Raw genomic sequence first — 6818 nt, 5'->3', positions numbered from 1 at the left:
CTTTTCGCCTTTAAGCACCACAAGCGCTCCACGGAACACCTTTATGATTCATTTTCGTGTTTCAATCTTACTTGCATTATTATCCAACAATCCGTATGATAATAAATTTTTCTTCATGCCTTTCACGTGCTGCACATCTCGAACAACTTTAATTGTTCTGTCATGCATCTTTAATTTGATGGTTCCCACACCAACGATCTCTAAGGTATGATCATGCATCTTGAGGTCATGTGATATGTCGCTCATGAATCAATGAGCCATATATCTGCAAATCTTTTTCTGCCTTCCACGGTGGTTGACGCTTCACAGCATAGAGCATCTCCATCATATGAAGTGTTTGCGGTTTTTTCCTTGTGGATTGGAGTTTTATTTAGACTCCAACAATCCTTCTTCAAGTGACCCTTCTTTTCACAGTTGTAGCACTTTAAATTCTTCTTGCTTCTTAACTTCGATATACCATGTTTGTGACTGTTGCTTTGACCACGTTCTGTTGATCTCCCTCTCATCGTTGTCAACGCTTATGCTTGTTGAAGATTTACTTGTCTGTCTTCCTTGTTCTTGCGCTGATTTTCTTTTTGTAAAACAACGGCTGCAACGTCATCGAAGACTAGATTGATGACATTACTGTTTGTCAAGTTGATGATGAGTTGATCATACGAATCCGGTAGACTTTGAAGTAGAAGTTCAACACGTTCTTGTTCTCCTATTTTACAGCTTAAGGTTGTAAGCTGAGAAAATAAAGTGTTCAGTGTATTTGAGTGCTCTGTCATTGAAGTAGATTCTGGCATCCGGAGTGTGTACAATTTTCTCTTAAGGAAAATTTTATTGTGCAGCGATGTGGCCTCATACAGTTTGGTGAGAAGATCTCATATCTCCTTAGCTGTATTTTTCTCCTAGATGCTTGACAATACTTCATCTGCTAATGCTAGATGAAAGTTTGCCATAGCATTCCCGTCCATCTCGATCCATTTGTTGTCATCTATGAAATCTATCGGTCTTTCACTAATAGCTGCTAGACAATCGTCTTTCCTCAGGATGACCTTCATTTTCAATTTTCACAATGAGAAATTTCTCCCATTGAATTTTTCAATATCAAATTTTGTTGCCATAGCTTCTTTTACTGATAGCTCTCACTATTTCATTATCGTGAATAGTTCTCTTGAACCTTCAAAGAATGGGTAATACCTTCTTACTTTCTTATATTGGATGATCCACCTTTTGGTGACAACCACAAAGACAATAAACATATATTACACACTCTAATATGGCTCTGATACCAATTGTTGCGGAAGACGGCTATCGGGTAGAGCAAAATCGTAACTAATAATTTGAAAAAATAAAAATGAAGATAAAATAGACACAAAATTTATGTGAAAAACCCCTAAATAATTAGGGTAAAAACCACGGGTAACGGTAGAAGAATTTCACTATGAGAAAATAGGAATTACAACTTCTCTCTATCTACCAAGGAGAAAACAATGATAATTCTCTCTTGATAAAAAGAAGAAAACAACTCTCAAGAAACTCTCTAAATTCTCTCTAGTATTGGAAGAAAGCTAGAATGTTTTGGGATGATTTTGAAGGTAAATGAGCTAGGGTATTTATAGTTAAAGTTTAAGGACTAATTTATAAATACTTAAATTACAATGACTAATATATACAATTTAACCATCCATGAAATTCAACAATTTCATGCGCCTAATTTGACAACCAACTTTGAATTCAGCCGCCCCATGTGCAGCAAAATAACACCATTAATGTATCTGTGAATTTTGACTTTCAACAAAGCTGTCGTTGTCTTTTACCGTTGTCGTTGCCATCGACTGAACCTACCCCGACCACCCACTCGATGAACAACCATCAATGAACCCAAATCGTGATTTAAAGGGAGAAAATGTTGAGATTGAAAGAGGTTTGATTTAGGCCTTCCTCTGTACGACAATGATCGGGTTTTGGTGTTTGACGAACGACAGTAATAGAGGAAGCAATGACAATAGGTGGGTGATTGGTCAATGGTGACAATAATGGTGGTGACTGGCGACAACAAGAAATAAGGGTTAGGATCATGGATTTGGGAATGATTTTAGGGATTTGGACTTTTAGAAAAATTATGATTTTCTATAAATATAATAATATTTTTTAATTTTTAATTTGACTAATTTTTTTTTAAATTTTATAAAGAAAAAATATGTCCTTTAATGGTAAAATTTAACGGCCATTACGATCTAGATACCTAAAGTGATAACGCTTGTAATGTTAAGTACTTGAATGAATCTAAAAGAAGTTTGGGCATATATTTTGAAAAAGCGATATAATTTGATCACTTACTCTCTAAGCCTTATTAATAAGGCAATTGAGGAAACAAAGTTGTTGGATAATTTGGTGTTGGGGCTTGGGGATCTCGGTCTTAAGCAGATTCTAACGTCCGATGGATCAATATAGTGATGTGTGACGACTTCTTGCCTGCTTTATCTTCGGACAACCCTGGGAGGTAAGCGTCTAGTAGCGCCTAAAGAGTGTAACGTGCACCCCCCCCCCCGGTGCTTAATGAAAACGACTATGCTTCGTTTCAATACAGTAGGAAGGAGTGAAGATCCATAGTAGACTGGGGACATATGGCATCGGCACCTCGAGTTCGACTATTGATATTGAAATTTAACATTCATATTGGCATAAATAAACATGTCCATATTGATCTATTCTTTTGCCAGAGACTGACAACTGGTAATTTTTTAGCATTGTTACATTGGCTAATATCATTCATCGTACTCCTCATCCTCCTCGTACTCTTCCTCATCATCGGCGGTTGCATCATGGTACTGCTGATACTCGGAGACCAGATCGTTCATGTTGCTTTCGGCCTCCGTGAATTCCATCTCATCCATGCCTTCCCCTGTGTACCAATGCAAGAAAGCTTTTCTCCTGAACATAGCTGTGAACTGCTCGCTGACACGCCTGAACATTTCCTGAATCGAAGTCGAGTTCCCGATGAATGTCGATGCCAATTTCAACCCAATTGGAGGGATATCACAGACTGTTGACTTGACATTGTTCGGGATCCATTCGACAAAGTAGGATGAATTCTTGTTCTGGACATTGAGCATCTGCTCATCGACTTCCTTGGTGCTAATTTTGCCTCTTAACATGGCCGACGCAGTCAGGTACCTTCCATGTCGCGGATCGGCAGCACACATCATGTTCTTAGCATCCCACATTTGTTGGGTCAGCTCAGGCACGGTTAAGGCTCGGTACTGCTGCGATCCACGAGAGGTAAGAGGCGCGAAACCAACCATGAAAAAATGAAGCCTAGGGAATGGAATGAGATTGACAGCGAGCTTCCTAAGATCAGATCTCCAACTGCACCAACAAAAAGATCATAGTTAAATCGAAACGAAAGATTTAACGAAACCCAGAAAGGAGAACTAGTGATGGGATGTGCTTACAGCTTGGAGTCGTGAGCTTGAGGGTACGGAAGCATATGTCGTAGAGAGCTTCATTATCGAGAACCATACACTCATCGGCATTTTCGACTAGCTGATGTACCGATAAAGTAGCATTGTAATGTTCAACGACGGTATCCGAAACCTTCGGAGAAAGAAAAACCGAGAAAGTAAGCATCATCCGGTCCGGGTACTCCTCTCTGATCTTCGAGATCAAGAGGGTTCCCATACCTGATCCTGTTCCACCACCTAGCGAATGGCAAACTTGAAACCCTGTAATAATACCAACAAAATCCTAAGAACACATATAGGAAAGAACAAACAAAAACAGGGAAAGAAAAGAAAATAAGAAAACTTACCCTGCAAGCAATCACAGTTTTCGGCTTCTTTACGGACAACATCGAGAACGAAATCAATGAGTTCAGCACCTTCTGTGTAATGGCCTTTAGCCCAGTTGTTTCCGGCACCGGATTGACCGAAGACAAAGTTGTCTGGTCTGAAAATCTGACCATAAGGACCAGACCTGACACTATCCATGGTATCGGGTTCAAGATCCATAAGTACTACCCTGGGGACATACCTCCCACAACTTGCTTCATTGTAATAAGCATTGATCCTCTCGAGTTGAAGATCGGATTCCCCATGGTACTTCCCGGTCGAGTCGATTCCGTGTTGGGCACAGACGAATTCCCAGAACTTGTCACCGATTTGGTTGCCACATTGGCCTCCCTGGATGTGAAGGATTTCACGCATTTTCGCAATTAAAAACAATTAGAAGATAAGGAGACGGTTAGGGAGGAGGGAGGTGGGGACGAAGGGAGCTTTATAGAAAAAGATGTCCTGTGTTAAACGGTAAGAAAATTGTGAGGCTTATTTTTTATTTTTGAATTAGAAATCGGAGCGGGATCTTTACTTGCTTTTGGGTAAACTACACAATTCCTCGCTAAATTACTCTCTCTCATATTTTATTAATTATACTTTTAATTTTTCTAATTTACTCACTGAACTTTTGAATCGCTCATGTTTTATCACTTCGAATTATTTTATTATTATTTTTGTATGACGCAACATTTTTTATTATTATTTAATATAAAATAATTTAAAGTATAAAATAAAAATAAAAGGTGGTCGGACACTACTGTTGGCAGTAGTTGACCACCATAGATGGTAGTTATTCAATCATAAATTTCATAAATCCAACCTTCATTTTGTCATAATTTGCTCCGAAGTACATAAATTGGAGATTTAAAGTGAGAAAGCTGAAACATTTCGATCAAGATTCACAGGTTTTGGAATATTTTATGGAGAAACAACCATCAAATTCGGACTTAGTAGATTGAGACGAACCGACCCATAAAATTTGGGACCGAATAACCACCATCTAAGGCGGTTGACAATGGCGTCCAACCACCTTCTGTTTTTATTTATATTTTAAATCATTTTATATTAAATAATAAAAAACATCACATCATATGAAAATAATAAAATATTTTTGGAATAATCAAAACAAGAGTAATTCGAAAATTTATGAGTAAATTAGAAAAATTAAAAGTACAATGAGCAAAATAAGAAAGAGAGTATAGTTCAGTGAGATAATGGTGTAATTTACCCTTATATTTTTCATGTCAAAAGCAACGGTCAGATTATTTATCAAATGCATTCATGTTTGATTAATTAAATGCCAGTTTGAATTTAATATAATTTATATTTAAATCAAAACAAATTTTAAAATATATATTTTAGTTTTAGATTTATTAAATATCACCATTTTCTTTTATTATTAAGAAAACAATTTGATAAACAAATCATGGATACCGTTTAATATAAAGCAGCGCAAATTATGGTCTAAAGTTGCAGAATTTAGCACTCTAACCGTTCAACGGTGGCGGGGTGTATTTTTTTAAATATAGAATTTTAATAATGCCTTTAATAATTGGGTTGTTATATAGTGCGACATTTTAATATAAGTTTAAAATAAGACATTATTTATTTTATTATTATTTAAATAATAAAATCAGTAAAAGAAATTATTTAAAATATTATTATTTTTACTTAAAACATCAATTTTTTTAATATTTTTGGTAAAAGTGCTTAATAATAATAAAATCGGTAAAAAAATAACAAAACCGGTAGCGTTTTACCAAATCTGGTGAAACGCCCAATAATAACAAATTCAGTAGAAATAATAATATTTCCGGTAATTTTTATCGATTTTTTTATTTAAATAATAATAAAACCGATAATACTTTTTTTAACCGTATATTAAGACTGTAGCACATGAGTATTTTCTTGAATAATTAATAGGTAATATAATTAAATTATTGGTAGAATTGATCAAAGAAAAGTGTTCACATGGCAGACAGGCAAGCCAAGGTGCAACAAACACATGGAAAATTCTACAAACCCAGAAATTATTTGACCTATTAGAGCACTTCAAATTTTATTTTAGGTAAATGTTACAGTATAGGAGAACTCGTTACCTTGAAATGACGATTTTTAATAAAATATAATTTTTATTAGATTTTATCACATCAAAAGTAAAAAATTCGAATAAAAAATATTTTTTATTAAAAATCGTCACCTGAGTTTTCCACATTATAACATTTACTGTATATCCCTAAATAATTTGTTTGTTGCTGAATTGGGATAAATAATTAGCATGCCAATCGTATTGGGCCAATTCTACCGAAAATTGGGTCAGTGAATCATAAGGCTAAAAACAACTAATTATGGCACTACTGAAAATTTGAAAAGAACCTTAACTATAAGGGTAGGGTTGTAAGTGAGATGAGACAGATAGTGAGTTACTCGAGATCGATTCGATTAAGGCTCGATAAATACTCGGATCGAATGGATTCGAATCGAGCTCGAGCTCGACTCGATTTCTTAACGAGCCGAAACGAGTTACTCGATATTCGACTCAAAAAGCTCGTGAGCAGCTCGAAAATATAATATATTAAGATTTTATTTTTTTAGAAAATAAATTATTAATAATATTAATATTTATGTATTGATTTTTTTTAAAAATACAGTAAGATTTTTATGTATTTAAGATTCATGTTCGAGTTTGAGTTTGAAGCTTCAATCGAGTTAAGTTTAAGAATTTTTTTTTCATTTCGAGCCTTTTCGAGCTGCTCACGAGCTTCAGTTCAGGGTTTCGAGTTCGATTCGAGCTTGAAAATTTTAAGCTCGCGAGTTTTCGAGTCGAGCCGAGCTCAACAATACTCGAGCTCGACTCGGCTCGTTTACACCCCTATACAAGGGTTAAGTGATCCGAAATATTGATTTATATGTAATATATTAGGTTGCAAATATTTTAAATTATTTTAAAATAGTGTAATCTGTAAACTTATATGATCGATAAGTATTGATACTTAT

General features: G+C 35.3%; 1 pseudogene; it reads right to left on the bottom strand.

Moving 5' to 3' along the window:
- Positions 1 to 2691: 2691 nt before the first annotated feature.
- On the bottom strand, positions 2692 to 4217 carry LOC120166125 (annotated as a pseudogene).
- Positions 4218 to 6818: the final 2601 nt, after the last annotated feature.

This window comes from Hibiscus syriacus, unplaced genomic scaffold, assembly GCF_006381635.1.
Source record: "Hibiscus syriacus cultivar Baekdansim isolate YM2019G1 unplaced genomic scaffold, ASM638163v2 tig00002942_pilon, whole genome shotgun sequence".
Classification (NCBI taxonomy): Eukaryota; Viridiplantae; Streptophyta; class Magnoliopsida; order Malvales; family Malvaceae; genus Hibiscus; species Hibiscus syriacus.
The sequence above is the reverse complement of the archived record's forward strand: the minus strand, read 5'-3'. Positions and strand labels throughout refer to the sequence as shown.